Source organism: Tenrec ecaudatus, chromosome X, assembly GCF_050624435.1.
Source record: "Tenrec ecaudatus isolate mTenEca1 chromosome X, mTenEca1.hap1, whole genome shotgun sequence".
In the NCBI taxonomy this organism is placed as follows: domain Eukaryota; kingdom Metazoa; phylum Chordata; class Mammalia; order Afrosoricida; family Tenrecidae; genus Tenrec; species Tenrec ecaudatus.
In genome coordinates, this window is record NC_134548.1 from 130,967,999 (window position 1) to 130,991,891 (window position 23,893).

At 47.2% G+C, this 23,893-nt stretch overlaps 1 long non-coding RNA gene across 9 annotated transcripts in view; it reads right to left on the reverse strand.

The window, feature by feature from the left end:
- The window catches only part of LOC142434068 (uncharacterized), a 37,273-nt gene extending 18,016 nt beyond the window's left edge, over positions 1-19,257 (reverse strand). For 2 of the 9 annotated variants that reach the window (XR_012781125.1, XR_012781124.1), the window contains exons 1-4: positions 18,773-19,257; positions 9,124-9,294; positions 7,681-7,851; positions 1,722-1,894 (exon numbers count right to left, since the gene is read on the reverse strand). This is a non-coding gene — a long non-coding RNA (uncharacterized LOC142434068). Of the gene's footprint in view, positions 1-1,721; positions 1,895-7,658; positions 7,852-8,095; positions 8,625-9,123; positions 9,295-18,772 lie in introns of all 9 variants that reach the window. The other 7 variants (XR_012781128.1, XR_012781123.1, XR_012781130.1 and 4 more) reach the window with 6 other exon arrangements.
- Between the last annotated feature and the right edge of the window lie 4,636 nt (positions 19,258-23,893).

Genomic DNA, 23,893 nt, shown 5'->3' on the forward strand with positions numbered 1-23,893 from the left:
GAAAAAGATGACGGCAACATGTGTACACATGTGCTTTGCACAATGGATGTATGGACTGCTATAAGAGCTGCAAGAACCCTGAATAAACTGAGTTGTGAAAAAGGAGAGCAGTGGAGAAGGTGGCACTGTTGAAAGCCTGCGTGTGGGGGAGCATCTGATTGGGCACACAGTCAGGCAGAAAGCAGCTATCTCCTCCTCCTGTAAAAGGCACACGTTGACAAGTGCATGTAAGTGCCCGGCGGTAAGTGAGGATCACGGGAGAATGCTCCCTTGGGAAAATTACATACATGTGCATATGGGGATTTCCTGTCAAGCGTGCTGCCACGGCGGCGGCAGGTGCCCTCTGGTTCACCTCTAGGGGGACGTCTACAGGGATGTAAGCCCGACGAAAACACGCTATGCCCCTCAGACTGACAGGCACACAGACTTGTTTGTTTTACAACCCCTCAAGTGCCATGTACGTGATCCTGGGAGTGAGGCCCATCCCCTTTCACCAGGCACTTCCGTAACACCTGACAAGCCAGTTTCATGTGAATGTCCACTTCGTTCCCCTTCTAGTTAAGTCCAGGCTTCCAGAACAAACTGGCAAGTGTGAGATTGTAGAAAACCAGGTCCTCTGAGATACAGAAGTTCCTGATCATCTCTTTCCTTTGGGAAACACAGTCGTCAACTTGACCAGGACCCTCCCAGATCTCTCCTGCTCCCGGAACACACACACACACGGCTCAAGAATCACATGGCCTGTAGCCATTGTGTTTTCAGGTAGGTTTCTAAGGAGCTAAGACATGAACTCTATCCCACTGAGCTGATGCAAGCTCACGGGAAAACCCTGCATCATAAGGTAGACCTGCCCCTCTCCATTCCTGAGACTGTCACTCTTTACGGGAGTAGAAAGCCACGTCGTTCTCCCAGGGAGCGGTTGGTGATTTTGAACTGCTGATCTTGTGACTAGGAGAGTGCGCAGACATATCGCTTGACCCCTAGCCCCTTCCAAATTGCCTTGGACCCCAGTTTCTAGTCACCGCTTGTTAACATATCATTACTGGTCCTGCTGAGAATCATGGCCCAGTGTGCCCAATTCAAGCGACATCAGGAGAAAGCCTGAGTGGATCACCTAGGAGGGCTGAGTCCAGAGAAGACCTAGGCCTTCAAAACATGGATCTCCTTAAGGGCTTCCAATTGCCTCGCCCCACTGGCCGTGCAGCTGGGAATGCTCCGTCCCAGAGGAAAAGGTCTTCTCTCCGGGAGAGCCTCAAAGCGCTTCCACCTACACAAACTTCTAACTCTCTCCCCTTCTATCTCAGGGGGATTCTGATCATCTGCAAGACAGGGTATATACTCAGATCAGCTCCCCACTCCACCATGGGTTTCTAATGTGGAGCTACACAGTCAAGACGTCACTCAAGGTCCTTGTCATGAGCTGGAAGCCCAATTCCTAGTCCCCCCCAATGTTCCTCTGCTACATGAAGCAAGGTTGGGAGACAACCCTTCCTGAAGTTTGATACAATACAAGAAATTGCTATAGTTACTGACTGTATATATTGCAATATAAATCGACCCGAATATCAGCCGAGGCACCCAATTTTAGGACAAGAAATGCTTAAAACATGTGCTGAAAATCTTGGCGTATACTGAAGAATATATGGTAATCCAATCCTGCATCCCCTGGTTTTGAAGCGAGCATGAAGAAAGCAGGGTTACAGAAAAAAAGGAGCACTCACCTGATACTATACTGTAGAGGTATGAGCAGTGTTTGCCGTCCTCGTCTTTTCCAGTCCAGTGTCATCAGGACCAAGATGCCCCGACACCCAGGGATCTAGGGTAGTGAAGCCGAGTGATGGGGACGCCTAGTCATGTACACGCAATCCAGCCAACAGGGACGTTGTTTACTCTCCTGCAAGACAAAAATTTGTTGCTCTCCCACCGTTTTATTGCAACTAGATCAGTTATAATAGCAAAAATATTTTCAAAAAACTAAACAAATTTTGATACGATTTTCAACTATTCATCTTTTGGATGATGTACAAATGTAATTTCAGGTGTTTCATGAAATGGTATCTGAACAAAAAGCTCCTGAGTAATCTGATGGTGTCTGACCCCCAATAATTTAGTTGTGACAAGTACAATAATGTTAGAAGGTTGTGGTAGATGGCTTGGTTCACCTCAGAGGACGCAGGAAGTTACAGGTAGTGATCCATCAGATAGAGACCCGCCGGTCAGAAGATTCCAAAAACCAGAGAAGAACATCCCAAATAAAGATAACTCAAAATTCCATAAAAGCAGGTGACTCTTTTGAGAACTATTAAATTTACCGTTTGTATATATATATATATATATATATATATATATATATATATATATATATATATATATATATATACCATATTGAATGAAGGGGAAAGTGCAGAGTGGAGACCCAAGGCCCAAGTGTCGGCCACAGTAGATCCCCTCATAGAGGGGTTTAGGAGAGGAGATGGGTCAGTCAGGGTGCGAGGTAGTACTGATGAAGAACACAGCTTTCCCCCAGATCCTGGATGCTTCCTCCCCCCAACTACCATGATCCGAATTCTACCTGGCAGGGCTGGATAGGGGAGTGATTGTACACTGGTGCATATGGGAGCTGGAGGCTCAGGGAATCCAGGGTGGATGATACCTTCAGGACCAGGGATGTGAGCGGCGATGCTGGGAGAGTGGAGGGTGAGTGGGTTGGAAAGGCGGAACTGATTACAAGTATCCACATGTGACCTCCTCCCTGGGAGATGGACGGCAGAGAAGTTGGGGGAAGGGAGACAACGGATAGGGCAAGATATGACAAAATAACAATGTATAAATTACCAAGGGCACATGAGGGAGGGGGGAGCGGGGAGGGAGGGGAAAAAAATGAGGACCTGATGCGAAGGGCTTAAGTGGAGAGCAAATGCTTTGAGAATGATTGGGGCAGGGAATGTATGGATGTCCTTTATACAACTGATGTATGTATATGTATGGATTGTGATAAGAGTTGGATGAGTCCCTAATAAAATGTAAAAAAAGAAATGATTAGGGCAAAGAATGTACGAATGTGCTTTATACAATTGATGTATGTAAATGTATGGATTGTGAGAAGAGTTGGATGAGCCCCTAATAAAATGTTTAAAAAAAAAAGCTCTGCTTGGCACTACTGCCACTTTACACACCACCTCCCAGACACCCAGACAATCATGCACGCACACACACACACGCACACACGCATACACAAATACACGCACCGAGTTTTGTTCTGTTATAACAGACTCTCATGTTTTACTAAGGACACAGCTTCATCCCAAGCAGAGCAAGCATGCATTGCTATCGGACCTTTTGCCAGCCCCTTCTTCTACCTTCTACACACTGGTCCAGAACTTAGGAGTGGGAACCAGGACTCACTTTGCCCACATGCTTTCAAGCGGGCTCACAGTGATAAAAGCCCTAAGCAAGGGAAAATGGCACACTTGCACAGGCGGCGGAGCAGAGGGGAAAGAAGCTTCTAAGCCTCTTTCTGAGTGGGGGAGGGGCTCCTCTTATGACTAGCCCAGTCTTTATTCTGCTGGAGATGTTCACTAGGAAAGAGGAGGCTGCTTTCTACTCCCAGAGAGAGTTGCCGTCTCAGAAATGTCGAGAAGCAGATTTACTCCGTCCTATAGGTTCGCAGTGTCGGAACCAACTGGACAGCAGTGCGTGAGGGACACAAGTATTGTCACACTATGTCTGCAGGCACACACGACACCCAATGGATGGAGCATATGTTCTCTAGAAAAGGAGAAGGTGGCTACTGGTTTAAGAACCTGCTAGAAACCTAGACTTTGGAAAGCAGGCATCCTGGCGGAGCAGCTGCACGTGGACGCATTCAAAAAGAAACCAGCAACCTCGTTCTCACTTACATCCACTTGTAGAGAAATGAATTCAGGTGGTCAAACGTAGGTGGAGATTATGGGAGAAGGTTTATTGCAGGGCTTTGCCTACTCAAAAATATGCAAGAATTTTATCTAAAATAATTTACTTTATATTCAGTGTGCAAGGGAGAAATAAACACATTTCCAATTTTCCCAAACATGGCAGGCACTGAGGTCATGCCCCAAACAGCCGAGAGCCTAGTAACCTCACAGCACAGGGTGTCTGTGTCAGGGAACCAGTTGTTGTGATTTTCCCATCCGCTCTGGAGGTGGCAGAGAACCTTCATAACCCTCTGAGGGGCCCTCCAACTACCCATTCGAATGTCTCAGGCCTAATCCTGAAGAGACAGCTAAGTGTGCATGAGACCATGGTCAAAACCACAAATCACCAGGCTGCTTCCTCTGCCATTTGATGAAAAAAGCCAAGCCAGACCTAGTAGCCAGCTTAGCTTTCAAATGGGCCACGGGCATTATTCTTAGTGACTTAGATACATAGGTGTGTGGGTGGGGGGTGTGGAGGATTATAGAATATCAAGAAAATAGAATTAAAATATAATGGGAAATTTTCACCCTTTCCGAAGCTTTCTTGTACTGGAAGGAGCCCTGGTGCTTAGTGGGTTCCCTTTGGAGTGCTGACCCCAGTTGAGCACGTCGAGGCCACCATTGTCTCCAAGGGGAAAGACTAGGTTTTTCTACTTATGAAATTAGAGTCGACCACTGTGACATGGATGGACTAAAGCCAACAGGATCTTCATTTTCTGATGGGACACAGCTCAAAATGAAAAGAAACAGCTACCAAAATAGGAACATGCAATGTGCACAGCATGAATCTAGGAAGAGCGGAAATCATCATCAAACACTAAATGAATGCACACAGATCAAGGACCTGGAACGGACTGGCATTGGTAATTTTGAATCAGAAAATCATGCGGACTCCTGTGCCAGCAATGACACAACCAAGAGTCATGTGGTTGCTTTCATCATCAGCAAGGACATTTCAAATTCTATCTAGAAATTCCACGAGGTCTGGGATGGGATTATATATGTCTGCCTTCCTCAAAATCCAATGGATAAATTATTCAATCTTATGTACCCACCACAAAAGCTAATGATGAAGATATCAAAGAATTCTACCATCATCTTCACTTTGACATAGATCAATAAAAAAATAGAAAAAGATCAAACATGCAATCAAGATGCATGGGTAATTATTGCCATTGGAATGTAAACGTTGGAAACAAGAGGCAGGAACAGTACATAGAAAATATGGTCTTGGTGACAGAAACAAAGCTAGAGATCACAAGATAGAATTTGGTTAAGACCAATGACTTGATCATTGAAAATTCGTTTTTCCAGCACTGGAGACATAGTGTGGGAATTGCGCATGATCCCTGACAGAGAGAAAGACCATGGCCTTGCAAATCCTATGAGGCAATTCTACTCTGTCCCATCGGGAAACTACAGTCCAAGTGGACTCAGACGTGATGAGTCTGGATTTTCTGGTATCACGCACTCACGCCGGTACTGATGTGAGGGGGCTTCAAAAAGCCAGGGGACAAAAATCCATTTATTTTATTCCCATTTTTCCATGAATCCCAAGCCCCCTCTTTTTTTAACAATTTATTGGGGCTCATACAATTCTTATCACAGTTCATACATATACATACATCAATTGTATAAAGCACATCTGTAGTCTTTGCCCTAATCATTTTTTTTTCTCCTCTTTTCTTTTTTTACATTTTATTAGGGACTCATACAACTCTTATCACCATCCATACATATACATACATCAATTGTATAAAGCACATCCATACATTCCCTGCCCAATCATTCTCAAAGCATTTGCTCTCCACTTAAGCCCTTTGCATCAGGTCCTCTTTTTTTTTTCGCCCTCCCTCCCCTCTCCCGCCTCCCTCATGTGTCCCTGGTAATTTATACATAGTTATTTTGTCATATCTTGCCCTATCCGGAGTCTCCCTTCCCCCCCTTCTCTGCTGTCCCTCTCCCAGGGAAGAGGTCACATGTGGATCCTTGTAATCAGTTCCTCCTTTCCAACCCACTCACCCTCCACTCTCCCAGCATCACCCCTCACATCCTTGGTCCTGAAGGTATCATCCACCCTGGATTCCCTGTGCCTCTGCCCTATCCAGCCCTGCAAGGTAGAATTCAGATCATGGTAGTTGGGGGGAGGAAGCATGAAGAATATGGGGGAAAGCTGTGTTCTTCATCGGTACTACCTCGCATCCTAATTAACCCATCTCCTCTCCTAAACCCCTCTATGAGGGGATCTCCATTGGCCGACACTTGGGCCTTGGGTCTCCACTCTGCACTTCCCCCTTCATTTAATATGGTATATATCTACATATATACATATACACACATATACATATACAGACACACACTTATCTTTTTTTGCATGATGCCTTATACCTGGTCCGTTGGCACCTCGTGATCGCACTGGCCGGTGTGCTTCTTCCATGTGGCCCAAGCCCCCTCTTATACTTACCAATAGTTTCTGGGCACGTACTTGGTGACTAATGTAATGTTCGGCAGGTTGAATCCTCTCTCTGCTGCGGCTAACCTAACAGAATACAGCCCAACTCGCAACCACTATGCCTCCATGGTCTGCTGACCTTAATAGAGGGGATGAACCATGTCTTCCCTTAGAGGCAGCTTGAAAATCTACTTTACTCGAGTCCCTAACTAAAGATACCGCCCTTATTTTTCCTCAGGGGTAGGGTCTGCTAAAAGATGGCCACATCTCCATCAAAGCCATGCCTCCCAACATATGTAAGAGCCATCTGGGACACAGGAAAATCTCAGGACCATTTGGAAGATCACATTCAAGAAGTATGTGAAGTGGGGGCAGCCACAGCGACCAGATGCAAGAGAATCTACGGCACAGGGGCGCCGAGGAGCAGAGCCAAGACTATGGAGTACCTTTCCCCATCTGGTCCAAGACTGTGAAACTGTGAGACAAAGTACAGGAGGTCTAGTTTCCTGGCCCACAACACAGATACCGAGGGACCACGGGGCTGGCAGGCTGAGCACCAGAGAGACTCACTTGCTGGATGAGGAGAGGTGTTGCTGTGGACTAATGACTATCTCCTTGCTGTTTGCTGATCATGACGTGTGGCAACCTATGAACTTCCCTAAAATCTCCAACTGTGAGTCTTGTCTGAGTGCTGGGTGCCCAAGGCAACCAATGATCACACTCACCTAAGACACATGTGTCCTGGGAAGGACAGCTGGTGTCAGAATAGGGCAAAGAAGGATGGAGCATGGGGGCGGGTTGTCAAACTCCTGTCTCACGGCAATGGGGATGAGAGAGGAGGAGGTGAGATATAGCCAGATGCCATTTACCAAAATGGACCTCAAATATGGGGCACTAAGTAGGATCCTGAAAGGGGCTCTTACTGTCTTCTGTAGTGCCATGGCCACTGAGGATTGCTGCCACTGCCACCAAGGCCTACTCGCTCTGGGGCTGGGTTCCTGAGTCAATATATGGCATGAGTTGGCCTCCAAGTTCGAAAAGCAAAGAAGACAATGATACAGGAAATCAAGTTACACATCTCTACTGAAACCAAGGGTAAATTTCTTGTGAAGGCTAAACTCCTAAGACCAATATATCTGCTACATGAAGAAAAATTGGGGTATCTGTTAACACGGAATTCTGACAGAGAAGTCTTATCTATGCAGTCATCTAAATACATATGCACGTATCCATACACTCACAGTAATACGTACGTGCGTGCCTGTGCGTGTATACCTGTGTGCTGGATCTCCTCTTGGTGGCAGAAATACTTTGTTCGCAGCTATGAACTTGAAGTCGGTTGTTGGCACGCACTCAGCTCCTCTGTCTCCCTTGGAACCGCAGCCCGTTTCCCCTTGCTGACCTTGCTGTTAGCAGTCCCACGTGTAACCCACGACACCACCAGGGCTCCATAAGAAAACATGAAAGGGAGCAAACTTTTATAATCAATTTGCTTCATTCTACCAAGCACACGTTTCTTTCATACAACGTGCTTTCATAGGAAACCAGTATTTCCAATAACGAAAAGCGTGCGTAAAGAAGAACAGAACGAAAGATGAAACCCCCAAACTGTGGCAGTTGTGCTATGCATTTTCTACTTCCTGCAATGTGGTTTTGAAAATCTGTTGTTTGTTTTCAGGGGAAGGAGTACCTTGTGACTTGGAGCAACGCGGGCTCTTGCAGGCGATGGACCCTGACTTCTGGACTCTGCGGTGCACTCCCTGTCCTCCCCGGTCCGTCCAGGGACAGGCTAGACAGCTTTATGTCTCATCCCTGAGCAGTCTGGAGGCAAGTCTTGGGTGCAGCCTTCAAAGCTGTCAGTGTCCGTGAAGCAGGCCGAGGTGCACAGCACAGTCTGATTTCAGGGCTTCCGACAGCAAGGGAGGCTTCCATATCCTGGGCCCACCTTTCTTCCTACCACCCTCCTGAGCCCCCGTGAGCACTTTACACGCCGCAGAGAAGGAGGCGCTGTGAGAAGTAGAGTCCAGACGCATAATCTAGGCTTGGGACCACCACCTTGTAAACCCTAGGGAAAACACAGCTGACCTTACTCAATTTCCATGTCCCTGGATTTCAGTGTGGCCTTCAGTCCTTCATGTTTTCTTACTTTCTCATTCTTCTAGCAAGTGATCTCCTTGTGTTCTCTGTGAGGTGATCAGGGACAGATCCCAAGGTTCTTGCTGAAAAATGACACATTTTCGCAGGGATCGTCTGACACTAGTGATCTAATAGTTTCATCATCATCTGGAAGACCTGCCTCCTGGAGAAGCCAGACATCTTGGCTGAGAGCCCAACTATTTGGGAGAGCTTGTAACACTTCCTGACTCACCTGGACGAGAGCCTGACCCAGCAAAAGAGACGCAAGTGTAATCAGTTACTCATGCACTCCAGGCCACTGACCCCTCCTCATTCCCTGCACCCGACCCCAAGGTGGACAGAGTACCCATGTTCCTCCATACGTGTCTAATGCCGCATTAGGAAACAAGGCGTCACTCAAGATCGCCGTCTATCGCGCAAGAGAACCTTTTGGGAAGCCTCCCATCCTCGCTGTGTGCATCAGGCACAGAGGTTTCCCTGCATTTTGATCTAGCACCAGAAAGAACTGTCAACCTGGAGCAAAATGACCAGTCCCGTGAAACCTGCTTCTGAAAGGGGAATGCACAGAACGAAAGCACGCACCTTTAACTCTAAGGCCTGGAGAGAAGCCGGATCCTCTCTGTGTGTCTTTGCAGCCTAGTTTCCTCAGTACAGAGTGGCGGGCAGCCCCAGGATTCCATTTTCTTTGCCAGAGTGAGGGTGACAGGTGGCCACGTACACCCAAGCCAATTGACGAATCTATCATTCACTCTGCTGAAAGAGAGATTCACTGTGTTGCTGTTATTGCTCCTCAATGTTACTACATCAGCTCAAAGAATACTAACTTCAACATACTTCGTGCCATGAATCTCAACTCTGCTCCGCTGTTGCAAAGGTGTTGCAATAATCTGGCTCCCACCAAACCAGGGCCTATGAAATCTGTAGGTACAGATCGCAAAACTACTTTTCGTGTGTCATGTACAATGTTCACCATGACCTTTATAGTTCAAAATCATTGCTTCCTATCTCTGGGCATCTGCAAATATACTGGGACTAATGTGAGTATATTCCCAGACTGGTTTCATCTACTCCCAATGGAATACCAGACTTGGGACGGGATGGATCACTCCTGGGACTCACTGATCAATGAAAACCAGGGCTCTCTGAAGAACCAACAGCCAACAAGGTAGTCAATGGAGAAAAGATGAGAACAATTCCTCTGAAAAAGGGGACCAGACAAGGATGCCCCTTGTCACCAGTGCTAAGCAACATCATATTGGAGGGCCTAGCTAACAACATAAGACAAAGGCATCAAAGGTATTCATCTAGGAGAGGAAGAGGCAGAACTATCATTATTCACAGACCATATGATTCTGTACATCCAAAATCCCGGAAACCCACAAGTGGAGCGTAGGAAGCAATAGAGGAACATGGCAGAGTGGCAGGATACAAGATCAACAAACACAAGTCCATCAGTCTGCTATACACACCGGACAAGATCACAGAAGAGACAAGTAAAGAGGTAGTACCCTTTACAACAGCCAAGCAAAATGTAAACATCTAGGGATACACCTGACTGACAAAACGAAAGATCTGCATGAGGAAAATTATAGAACACAATGACCAGAAACCAAGAATGGACTCAACAAACAGAAGAACATCCAATGCTCGTGGATTGCAAGACTCAACATACCAAAGATTTAAGTTCTGCCCAAGCCACTACATGAGTTCAATGCTATCCCGGTATGAATACGACCATGCTTCCTCAGAGAACTGGAAAAACTGACTACCTACTTCATATGGTGAGGGAAGAAACCCAAAACTAGCAGAGAACTCCTCGAGTAAAAGGACAAAGCGGCAGGGCTTGCTCTACCTGACTTTTGCACGTACTATAGGGCCACAGTAGCCCAAACAGCGTGGTACTGATATAACGACAGATATTCAGACCAATGGAAAAGAGCTGAAGACACAGAAATGAAACCATTAGCATCCAGGCAACTCCTCTTTGATAAGGGCCCCCAACATACCAAGTGGGAAGCAGACTCCTGCTTGAATAAACGTTCCTGGAAACAATGGATTACCTACCTGCAGAAAAATGAAGCAAGACCCTTCACTCAGCCCATGCACAAGAATAAACTCCAGGTGGATCACAGACCTGGAGGTAAAACCCCAAACAATTAGGGCCATTAAGGAGGGAATTTGGACAAGCCGGAGAACCTTGGAATAGGCTATCAGAAAGGGGGAAGGACACAAACACAGAGGAGGCACAGATTGAGAACTGGGATATACTGAAGATAAATCACCTGTGTACATCGAAAGAATTCACCAAGAGAGCAAGAAGAGAGCCCACAGCCTGGGAAAACATCTTTAGCAATGACACATCAGACAAAGGCCTTATTACTAAAATCTACAATAATTTTGAAGCTTAACTAAGAAACTAAGTAACTTCCCCCTGTGGAGGTGGGCAAAAGACCTAAACAGAAGTTTCACAGGAGCAGAAATCTGAATGACGAGTAAACATGAGACAATGTTCCCGATCATTAGCCATAAGGGAAATGCAAATTAAAACAACTGGGAGATTGCACCTAACACCCTCAAAGTTAGCCCAATTCAAGAAACCAGAGAGTAGCAAGTGTTGGAGAGCAAGCGGAGAGATAGAAACTCTCATCCACTGCTGGTGGACCAGTAGGTATGTACAGCCACTATGGAAATTGATGTGGCGATCTCTAAAGCAGATTGAAATTGGACTACCATACAATCCAGCAACCGTGCTACCGAGCTTACATCGCAAAGAGCCAAGAAAGAAACCACAGCCAGACTTCTGTGCTCCAGTCTTCACCACGGCACAGTTCACAATTGCAACCCAAATTTCCACCAACAAACCAAAGGATTAAAAAACGTGTACACACATACAATGTAGTACTATGCATCGCCTAAAAGCAGCGATGGATGCATGAAGCATATTACCACACGGGCAGAACTGGAGGAATCAAGCTAAGTAAGCCAATCTCCAAAGGACATGTACAACATGAGTCCCCTGAAGTAAGTTAAAAAATGCACAAGGGGCACATGGAAAAAGTTACTGTGTATGAACATTCCTGGGGTGAGGTCCAAGTAGTATGGCAGGCTCCAGACCAAATCCAGGGATGTGGATGGTAGTCAACTAACAATAAGGGGGATAAAAGAAAAGGGGGAATAAAAAGAAATGGGTGGTAGGGGAACTGGGCGCTAAACCACCCAAGGGGAGAGTATTGTTTTTATCTCCACAGGGTAAGAGGGACCAGGCTTCAACATGGTGCTCCTGGATGCGAATGCAGCGTGCTAGCATGGAGAGGGAAGCCACTGGAGGAGTCTGGGGGCCTGGCCCCAATGCCAGCTACATAAACAACTGCCCCTTCCTCCAGAAAATCAACTTTAGAGGACCGCAATGAAGCTGCAGCTCCAGGAGAGGGGCGTGTCTGATCAGAACACACGGGAGCAAATGAAGGGGGAGGAAGAGCAGAGCACATTCTGGCCCACCAAGTCTGGAGGACAATATCCCCAATCAGAACAGCCAACGCACAAAGTGGACCACATGGCTGGGTCCACTATGAGACACGACTTCCCTTGGTGACTCACGGCCCTATGGGGGAACAACACTCAAGACTGAGTGTTGCATTGTCCTGGTCTGACCCCAGCACACTGTGGTCTGACTCCACCACACTGAGGCAAAACATGAAAGGCATGGGGCAGAGCATTGGGGGAGCAGAGCACGGTGGCCCCAGGGAGTGCAAAGGATAGACCTTGTGGCCAGAGCATAACACCTCATCGGACTCGATTGGAGAACACTCCTAGAGGTCAACCAACAGACCTTGAACAATGTATAGTTTTTTCTTATTTATTTGGTCATTGGTTTTCTTCGTCGTCATTATTGTGTTCACCTTTGTTTTGTGTATATAATTATCTCTGCAGGTCTATCTAGAAAACATAGGCTGGATGAACTGTCTGGAAGAGAAAACACTGTGATTGATGGTGCCGGGGGACATGGGAGAGGGTAGGCGGGGAAAAGGAGGTGGTATTGACCAACCCAGTGACAAGGGAACAACGAGTGATCCAAAATCAGTGGCAAAGAAGTTGTGAGAGGTCTGGTACGGCTTGATCAAGGGTAATGTAACCAAGATGAATTACTGAAACCCAAATGAAAACTGAGCATGATAATGGGACAAGAGGAAAGTCAAAGAAATAGAGGAAAGAAGTAGAAGGCAAAGGGCATTTATAGAGGTCTAAATATAGGCATGTGCATACATAATTATATTTATATAGGGTGATGGGGAAATAGATCTATGTGCATATATTTATAGGTTTAGAATTAAGGCAAGAGATGGACATTGGGCCTCCACTCAAGTACTTCCTCTCCCACCCCCACTAACCCTAACCCTATCAAGTACTTCCTCAATGCAAGAACACTTTGTTCTATTAAACTGGCATTCCATGATGCACACCTTCCCGACACGGTCACTGAAGACAAATGTGTGCATAAGCAAATGTGGTGACAAAAGCTGATGGTGCCCGGCCATCAAATGATACAGCATCTGGGGTCTTAAAGGCTTGAAGGTGAACAAGCAGCCATGTAGCTCAGAAGCAACAAAGCCCAAATGGAGGAAGCACAGCAGCCTGTGTGACCACGAGGTGTTGAAGGGATCAGGTATCAGGCATCAACAAACAAAAATTATATCATTGTAAATGAGGAGGAGTACAGAGTGGGAACCCAAAGCCCATCTGTAGGTAAAGGGACATCCCCTTAAGAAGAGTCACGGATAGGAACCAGTCAGTGTGCAGTGTAGCAATGATGAAACACTCAATTTTTCTCTAGTTCTTAAATGCTTCCTCACCACCACTATCATGATTCCAATTCTACCATACAAATCAGGCTAGACCAGAGGATGTATACTGGCTCAGAGAGGAACCGGAAACGCAGAGAATCCAGGGCAGATGATCCCTTCAGGACCATTGGTGAGAATGGCGATACCTGAGGGTGGAGGGAAAGTAGGGTAGAAAGGAGGAACCTACTATAAGGATCTACATATAACCTCCTCCCTTGGGGACAGACAACAGAAAAGTGGGTGAAGGGAGACATTAGACAGTGTAAGATATGACAAAATAATTTATAAATTATCAAGGTTTCATGAGGGAGAAGGGAGCGGGGAGGAAGGGGGGGATTGGAGGAGGCGATACCAAGGGCTTAAGCAAAGAACAAATTTTTTTAGAATGATGAGGGAAGTGAATGTACAAATGTGCTTGACACAATTGATATTTGTATGGATTGTGATAAGAGTTGTATGGGCCCCCAATAAAATGATTAAAAAAAGAAAACTGGGGCACTTCTTTTTTGGTCCCAAGGATACCAGCCCCATTGTCTTTTATCAACTATCAAATTTCTAGGTTGCCCTGTATCATAAAATGTATCTGCACAGACACCTTGTATGAGGTAATACACAAACTGAAATTATGCTGGAAAGAGATAGAGGTGGAAAGTGATTGAGAGAAAGACGGAGACAGAGCCGGAGGTGGGTGGAGGGAGAGAGAGAAAGTGAGAGAGAAAGAGAGAGAGAACACAAATGAGAGGACCAGAGGGAAGGATGGTAGGAAGCAAGGGCATCTGAAACCTGGAAGTAAAGGAGATGCCCAGGATAAAGAACTTTTGCCCAGCTCACCCCACATGGGGGAATTCTGAGCAGTGATCACAATGAACAGGTCAACATGCAACCATACCTTTTCTCTGCAGAGGTGTGCAGAGGCCAGGCTCCTTACTTAGCGAATGCCGCAAAACGCGGAACACATTGCTCTGGCTGCCTTTTGGAGTCACAGAAAGGAGAAATGGAACCGCAGTCTGTGTTTGCTCTCATTTGCAATAAAGTCTGCAAGCGTTCCCAGAGAAAAATGCAGTCTGGCTCTCATGATATAGGAGGGTTGAGAGGAGGGGCAGGAGGGAAGGAGCAGGTCAAGGGTCGGCTAGTAAAACACTAATGGGAGTTTACTTTGAATGTGATGAGTCTCAATCCAGAGGAACCTTCATGGGAGTTAAACACAAACGTAGTGGGTGAAAGTGAGAGAAAGAGAGAGAGGAGACAGGAAAGAGAGAGAGAGGAGAGGGAGAGGGAGAGGGAGAGGGAGAGAGAGAGAGAGAGGGGGGGGGAGAGAATATATGAGGCTGTGCGTGCAGGATGCAGTCGCAACTTCAGGTCGAGCTTTACCGAAGGGACAGTGAAATAAATAGACATTTCAGAGGTTGGCAGCCTGTGTAAAGCCACTGTGTCTCCTTCGGACACACAGCCCTCCATTCAGGTGCTATAAAGGGGAATACTTACCTAGGAGCCCTGAGGGGGCAAGGGCATCACCTCACTGTTTCTGACCTTATTTACTCACTCACACTAACCCTGCAAGTGAAATGAATACAAATGGCAGTGGGGGTCAGGGCGGGACTGACCGGCGTCCTAACATTTGGGGGCAATAGGAGTTGAGAGGACAAGGTATATTGCCTTCTAAAAATATAGAGATCCCCCACTGCACAATTCTAATTTTGACGTTTACACAGTAGCATGCAACGCTAGACACGATGACACCGGCTTTTCAAATGTCAAATACCAGCAGGGGTACCCATGGTAGATGTGTTTCAGCAGCGCTTCCAGACTAAGAGCAGGCGCATGTAGAGACGGGCCACTCCTGCAAGGTTAGCCACTGAGCACCTAGCAGCAGAACACAGTCTGGTCTTGTGAAGATGAGCCCCTCAGGCTGGAAGACACTCAAGGGACGGACGGCTGCAGAAGAGCTGCCTCCTCAAAGTGGAGTCGACCTTTGGATGAAGCAACGCTTTCCGGACCTTCAGGCACTGAGGAGGGACGACTCAAAGTGAGAAACAGCTACAGACAGGCAATGAGCATTGGAAAACAAAATGTACACAATATGACCCTAGGAAAGTCATGACAAATGAAATAGAACACACTAAGACTGATACGGTACGCTTCAGTGAAATGACAGAGATGGGTGTTGACCAATTTTAATTGTGCAATCGTGTGGTTTGCTACACCAGGGATGACAAATTGAAGTGGAACGGAGTCACATGAATTCATCATCAAACAGCACATTTGGAGATATTGGTCTGTGACAAGATGATATCTATTTGGCTAAAAAGACCAGTAATTAGGCCATTAAAAAGTACGAGGGCTGGAGCTACAGGGAATCCAGGGTGGACGATACCTTCAGGACCAAGGGTGTGAGGGGCGATGCTGGGAGAGTGGAGGGTGAGTGGGTTGGAAAGGGGGAACTGATTACAAGGATCCACATGTGACCTCTTCCCTGGGAGAAGGACAGCAGAGAAGGGGGGAAGGGAGACTCCGGATAGGGCAAGATACGACAAAATAACGAGGTATAAATTACCAAGGGCACATGAGGGAGGGGGGAAAGGGGAGGGAGGGGAAAAAAAAAGAGGACCTGATGCAAGGGGCTTAAGTGGAGACCAAATGCTTTGAGAATGATTGGGGCAGGGAATGTATGGATGTGCTTTATACAATTGATGTATGTATATGTATGGATGGTGATAAGAGTTGTATGGGTCCCTAATAAAATGTAAAAAAAGAAAAGAGGAGAAAAATATTATTAGGGCAGGGACTGTACAGATGTGCTTTATACAATTGATGTATGTATATGTATGAACTGTGATAAGAATTGTATGAGCCCCTAATAAAATGTTTAAAAAAAAAATTTAAAAAAAAGAAAATGATTAGGGCAAAGAATGTACAGATGTGTTTTATACAATCGATGTATGTATAAGTATGGATTGTGATAAGAGTTGTATGAGCCCCTAATAAAATGTTTTTTAATTAAAAAAAAAGGACATACCAACCACTGAAGGCAGTGTTGACAATAGTAAAGGGTGCTACCAATTTCTTCAGTATGAAATTGATCAATCAAGTATGCAAAAGGTGAAATTAAAGAGGAAGGATGGGTCTTTGGACAATATGACCTTGGTGAAAGAATAGAGACTCAAGGACAGAATTTTTGAACAAAACTGTCCTATTGGAGGTGTGGCCACAATGCTCCTTAGGTGAGGACTGTGCCCCCCTAAACACCCCCAGAAAAATGCACTTCAGAGGACAGCAGTGAAGCTACAGTTGGGGAGAGGGGCATGTCTAATTAGAACACACAAGAGAAATGAAGAGGGAGGGGAACACATCCTGGCCCACCAAGTCCTGAGGACGATATGCTTGCTCAGAGCAGGCAATGCACAGAGAGGCCAATACGTCCGGCTCCCACCAAAGACTAAATGAACCACTCACTGACTGAACCACTGGGCTATGGTTCAGACAGTGGGAACTGTGCCCAATATGACTCCATCGCACCGGGGCGAAACACTAAGGGAACACAACAGAGCAGCAAGGGGAGTAAAGGGATGAAATCCCTAGGGAATACCAAAAATAGACTTTGGAGACAGGGTGTGACACCCCATCAGACTCGACTGGAAAGCACTCCTAAAAGCCAACAAACAGACCTTGAACTGTTTACAGCAGTGATTCTCAAGCTTCCTAATGCCAAGTCCCTTTAATTCAGTTCCTCATGATTGGTGGTGACCCCCAACCATAAAATTATTTCCATTGCTACTTCCTAACTATAGTTTTGCTACTGTGGGGGTGGTGACCCACAGGTAGAGAAACGCTGGATTATAGATGTTTCAATGGTTGTCAGTGACTTCCTTTTAGTTGTTGTTATTTTGTTTTATAGCTTGTTGTTGTAGTTTTCTTTGTTTTGTTGGTTTTGACTTCCTTCATTGTTTTATTAGGCTTTGCCGGGATTTTGTGTTTATTAATGTCTCTGCATGTCTATCGAGATAAGATAGGCAGGAAAAATGATTGGGAGTCCATAAGAAGACTCGTGGTTCCAGGGGCATATGGGAGAACGGAAGGTGGGAGAAAGGAAGGTGGGGGCGACCAACCCAGGGACATGAAATTAGTGAATTAACATCAATGGAGGGTAGGGCGTAGGATACCTAGTGGGGCTTCATCAAAGGCAATATGGCACTTCGGAATAACTAAGCCCGAAAGAAGGCCGAACAGGATGGTGGGACAAGAGGAAAGTAAAAGGAAACAGAGGAAAGATCCGGGAGGCAAAGGACATTTATGCAGGTCTAAATGGAGGCATGTGCATATGTAAATATATTTATATATAACCATGGGGGAATGGATCTATGTAACTTAACATGTTAAGAATTAAGGTTGCAGATGGACATTGGGCCTCGACTCAAGTAGTCCGTCAAAACAAGCATACCTTGTTTTAACAATCTGGCATTCTGTGATGCTCGCCGTCCCGACAAGATCACTGAAAACAATATGGGTACATAAGCAAATATGGTGAAGAAAGTTGATAGTGCCCGGCTATCGAAAGATACAGCGCTGAGGCCTTAAAGCCTTGAAGATAAACAAGCAGTCATCTAGCAGAGAAACAATGAAGCCTACATGGAGGAAGCACACCACTCTGTGATCATGAGGTGTCGATGGGATCAGGTATCCGGCATCTAAAACCAAGGACAAAATCATACACAATGTGAATGGGAAGGGGGATCGTGGAGACCCAAAGCCCATCTGTAGACTGAACTTCCATCACAGCAGGGTCACAAAGAAGAGATGAGCCAGTCAGGATGTGGTCTAGCACCTATGAGACACACAACTTTCCTCTAGTTCCTTAGTGGTTCCTTCCCCCCACTATCAGGACCTCAATTCTACCTCACAAATAGGATTAGACCAGAGCATGCACACCGCTACAGATAAAAGCCCGCAACACAGGGAATCCAAGACATATAAACCCCTCAGGACCAACAATGACAGTAGAGATACCAGGAGGATGAGGGGAAGGTGGTGGTGGTGGGGAGAACAGGAGAGTAGATCGCAAGGTTCAGCATATAACCCACTCTCAGAACAGAAATGTGCTGAAGGGCAACAGAGGAGCATGTAAGATATGAAAATAATAATGTATAACTTATCAAGGGTTCATGAGGGACGTAGGGCTGGAAAATGAGGGAGAGAAATGAGGATTTCATATCAAGTGTTCAAGTAGAAAGAAAATGCTTTGAAAATGAAGATGGCAGCATACGTACAAATGTGCTTGACACAATGGATGATTGTCTGGATTGTGAAGAGAGATGTAAGAGGCCCCAATAAAAGTATTTAAAATAACAATAATGAAGTAGAGGCCTCACCCTCGGCGCTAAGTGTCCACTCACCAGGAGCACGAGCGGAGGAAGGCAGCTGGCCCCAGGCAGGCAGGCTCCATCCGCCCATGGACAGGAACGCCCAGCACCACACTGACTCCCAGGGTTGCATGGAAATACTCGGAGGGAATGCGCAGAGTGAAGCCTGCTCCGGCTGCTCCTGGGCACTGACTGCGCTGCCTGCAGCTTTCCAGCAACTTCGAGAAGGGCGTTCAGTGCAAGCGCGCCCCGGGGCTCACCTCTCCTGCAGGGCCTGTGGATGGCAGCGCCTTTCCAGGCGCGCGCGGGCTCTGAGGCCCGCTTCGCAGGTGGTGGTGGCCTGGAGCGCGGCCTCCGCCACACGGCAAAGCCGCCGAACCCCAATGGCGGCGGGGTGCCACCCGCGCGCCCTCCCGCCCCTGGGAAGCCAGGACGCCCGCGCCCTGGGCGGCCGCCCTTGGAGGCCTGGCTGGCCGGCAGCCGGAAGGGCCTGATCCCCGCTTTCAGGAAAGGGAAGGGGCTCCTGGGAACCACGTGCTGTGGCCACGCCCAGAAACGCTGCGCCGCCCCTCGGGGTCCTAGTGCGCCCAGATGTTCTCCTGGGAGACCCATGTCCCGCGCATGTGCAACAGCCCGAAAAGCCTTCTGGGGTACCAGCAGCGGATGGGGGGTGGGGCGCCAGGACAGCGAAGTGGGCGGGAGCAGGTCTAGGCTGGGCCCAAGCTCTGGGATCCCGGAGGAGGGGTCCAGGAAACTTGGGAGAGGGGGATGGACCACTTCCTCTCTCCTCTAGTCCTCAGGGACTTAATCTGGCCCCTGGAACTGGAGAGACTGCACGCAGTGACTGGGGCAAAAGGAGCCTACTTTGGAGTGGTTGGTACGCTTCTGACATTCACATTAGGAGCGTTTAGAATGGTCCCTTCCTGGGGCGAAGCCAGATCCCATGACCCCGCAGTCCTGAGTGCCCTGCCACCTCTGCTCAGTCCCATGCTCTTCCTAGATTCTCAGGTAGGAGGCACCTGGAATTAAGGACCAGACCTCAATGTGCCACCTACCAGCAGAGGAGCCATGGGAACTGGGCGGTACCAGGGGTGAGCCAATGGTTGGTGAGCTACCAAGTACCTATGGGGTGGCTGGCGGGAGGGGCTTGGGGAATGTGTGTGGGGTGGGGTTAGGTTCCCTCCCACCCACTCTAAGGCACCTCCAAGGAGGGAGACCTTGACATCTGCCAACTCCAAATTCACTTTCCTCAAGTGATTCTGACTCTTACTAGCCCTATATCGGACAGTAGAACCACTCCTGTGCGTTTCATAGACTAAATCTTTACGGAAGTAGAAAGGCTGGCGGTTTATGTTTTGTTTTCCCAGTAGATGGATTGATATAAAATTCACATATCATACACTTCCAGTTGTCAATTTTTAAAAAGTATATATACATCATCACAATAAATACTAAAGCACGTCCCTTCATCTTATTTGCTCCCCTTAACGTCCCCTCCTTCATAAGTGATTTTCTCAATGCATCCCCTCCTTTGGTGCCAACTGGAAGGCATAACAGAAACACTACAAAGCAAAAGCAAAATCAAACAGAAAAGAAGGAAGGAAGAAAAGACCACCACCAACATTCAAATATGTCAAAGAGAAATTTTCTGTCCAGGAACAACTGAGAAATATTGAAACCTAGATCAAATGCAGGTTGGGTCAAAAGGGAGGTCAATTGACCAGCCTTCATTTTTACTATCGTTCCATCCATCATTTATAATAAACTATATGATAGCAGGGCTGTTCTCCTTCCTCAACTGTTGTCAGAGGGCATCTGCCACAGGCTTAGTCCAAATAGGCACTCTGCAGGTGCCTTTCTGGGGCCCCACTCCCCCCGCCCCCATAGCCTTCTAAAAATTGGGTGTTCACAATTTGAGCTCTAATACCCTTCCTTCCAACATATTTGGACTTTGGTCTTTTTCATGTTTGAATCACGCAGAGTGGTGTGCTTCTTCCATGTCTATTTTGTGACCGCCTCACTTACATGGCTGTTAGTTTCAATATAAGCCTGTACGACACTATTCCAATTGAAGCTGGTGATTTTGAACTGCTAACCTTGCAGTTAGTCAGCAGACCAACCTTCTGAGATTTTCTTTTGAAAATCAAACAAAAACAGTAATTGACAACCCTATGGAACAAAAACAGTTCTGCTCTGAGGGGCCAGGGGTTGCCATGAGTCAGTCCACTCAAGAACTACCGTGGATACTCCTATATAAGCCATGCTGAAAAACTAGGGTTCGGCTTATACACGGGTCAGTGGTACCCACATCGAGGTGTAACATCTCGCGGGTGATTGCTGTTCAAAGCCCTGAAGCCACTGCAGGGCTTTGATGGCTCGATTTCGCAGAAGCATCCGTAGTGATTCACTTACGTCGGCAGCTGAACTGGTAAGGATGTGTCTGTGGTTGTGCTCTGTCTCTGGCCTCTGGTCTCTGTGCGAATTCACATCCTGCATTTCCAACCCTAGGCTTATACTCAGTCAATAAGTTTTTCTGGTTTCCCAGGTGATAATTAGGGACCTCAGCTTATACTGTTCCCTTGTCTGATAAAAGGACACACACAGGACCATCTGAAACAAGAGAGGAACAAAGGTCAGGCCCCAGTAACACAGGACTGTACGTGTAGGTAATTCTGAGATATACTGATCCAAAGCAGCAGCTCAGAAAAAACTAAAACCCAAGGACCAACTGAGTAACTAATTAGAAAGTTGCTTGACCCTCAGCAGAGCAGAAACACCCGCCCTTTAAAGTGCTGTATAAAAACCAGAATCATTTCCTGAGAGTATCCTCATCTTCACTCCTGAGATGGGCCCCGCTTTACCCCAACTGTGAGAGTCTTCTGGAATGACTCCATGCTTTTATACAGTGGTGGCTTACCTGTCTGCTGCTGTGTAAGTGTGTGTGAGCTCAGCTTATCTCTGGACCCAAACAACCACACAGGTTGGGAGCTGGTTAGTTCTGTGGACGACAGCCCGGGAACTGACCTTCACGCACGCCTCCGTGCGACCACCCTTCACAGAGCTGGGGGCACTCGCGTCACAATCTTCCGCGTATATTAGTGTTCGGTTTGGGGACAGATTCTCCCCGTTCTCACTTGTCTGACAGAATTTAAATGACGGGCGCACAATTGTAAGTCCAAGTAAACTCTAAGGAGCGAAAAGGAAGTTTTGGATAGTGGAGGTTCAGACACTGCACACCATCTCTGGAGAGCTTGCAGGGGAGCACAGGGAGACTCCCACGTGGCAGTGGCCAAGAAAATCGATGCTTCCAGTGAGCATGGATCCACGTGGAGTGCCAGGTGGAGAGCCACGTGACGATGCCTGGAAAGGAGGGTCATTGAAATCGAAAAGGAAGCACTGAGTCCCAGCTTCCTGGTTTATCCCTTCCCGGCTGGCAAACCTCCTCATTCTCCCTGCGCCCTGCCCGCCCGGCCCAACCACCACCAGGAACCATTGGGAGCGCATGGTTGAGGGTCTCCGCATACTTTCAGTGGGTGCGCTGCAGTGTGTATGAGGAAGTGTTCTGGGGTTCTAGTGCGCAAGCGCAGACAAGGTGAATGTGCGCATGTGCAAGCGTTGGGTCCTGGCCTTGGGTCTTTCCTTGCACGCGTCTCCTCGCAGAGGCTCCTAACGTGTGCCTGATTTCCTTTCACAGGAGCGCCGGTATTATGAGTAGACAACCCTCTCCCCCTAAGCTTCCTGGCCAGCCGAAGCCTTGAAATACGGGGTTCCATACGTTTCATGAAGCTTAAGCTTCCTAAGAGCTTCACTTTGGACAGGTCTCAGGAGAGACTAGTCTCTGGACAGTGACACCCTGTGTGCTACAGTGGCGGGGCAGTGAAAACGAGGAAGGTCCTCGTCAACATGGATTGATACCGTAGCTGCCACCACAGCCTCAAAGCTAACAATTGTGGGGATGACCGAGGACAGGGAAAGGTTTCATCCTGGTGTCCGTACGACAGAAGGAAAATTAGGGATAAGGGCGGTTGTCTCCACCGAATGCCTACTCTAAATGAAAATTAGCGATCCAAGCCACAATAAAGGGATTTGAAAGGAATCCGGCACACATGAGACACCTATGGGGACAAGCGAAAGCTGGGCATGCGCAGAGTGACAGCACGTGGGCGCATGTGGACATCAACGTGGGAACTCAACGCGAGGACTTTAAACCTCATATGCGCCAAAAATCTGCCGTTAAGGACGGCCCTTTGTTAGTTCAAGGTGGGTAGGAATCTCTAGGTGGCCCGCAGTCGGGGTTGGGGCCCGGGAGGGGGGGGGTTGCCTTAACCCCATGGTCGTAGCAGGGGCTTTTTGTTGCTTCGAATTTCGCTGCACTATGGGAAATCTCACAAAATCTATTGTCCTTCAGCTGCTGGCCGCTGATGGGTACATCATCTGCCATGTCTCTCCCACCTTATGGACAGTCGAGTGAGGTTAGGTCCCCCTCCAGGGGGGCTTCCATAGTAAAGCCCCTTTCTCTGTTCCTCAGCTACCCCAGCAGAATGCCTCCGTGTTCTTCTCCTAATCCACTTCACGGAGGTTGTGGCCCTTCCGGTTTTTCTTACCTCTCTGTATTCCCTGGACAGACACAATGAGGATGTACTCGTGATAAAGGCTTTGCCAAGGTGAAGCAGTTGGCCCAGGATGGAATCACAGACTCAGGGATCACAGATTGGTGCCCCTTTGGTTGCCCCATGAAAATGACTAATATACGTACATAATCGTGTATAAACCCAATTTTCCAGCACATTTAAAATGCAATTTTTGTGGTAAAATTAGGTGCCTCGGCTGATAGGCTGATATTTGCGTCGACGTGTACTTGCGTATATACAGTACATGGGAAAGGATGCCCACTACCTTAGACTTCAGGGAAATGCCACTGAAGTCCACAGTGAGATACCATATGTTCCATATCACTACCATGTCTATGATCACAAAGTCAGGTAAACTTTCATAAGTGTGAAGAAATCAGAAACTTCATTGATTACTAGGGAAAGCAGTTCCAGAAAAATGCAAAACATAGACAAACAACTGAACCTTTGTCGAATACCCTAATGTAATTAAGCTCTATATGTATGCTCACACAAAAAATTGTATGGGAATGTTATAACTACA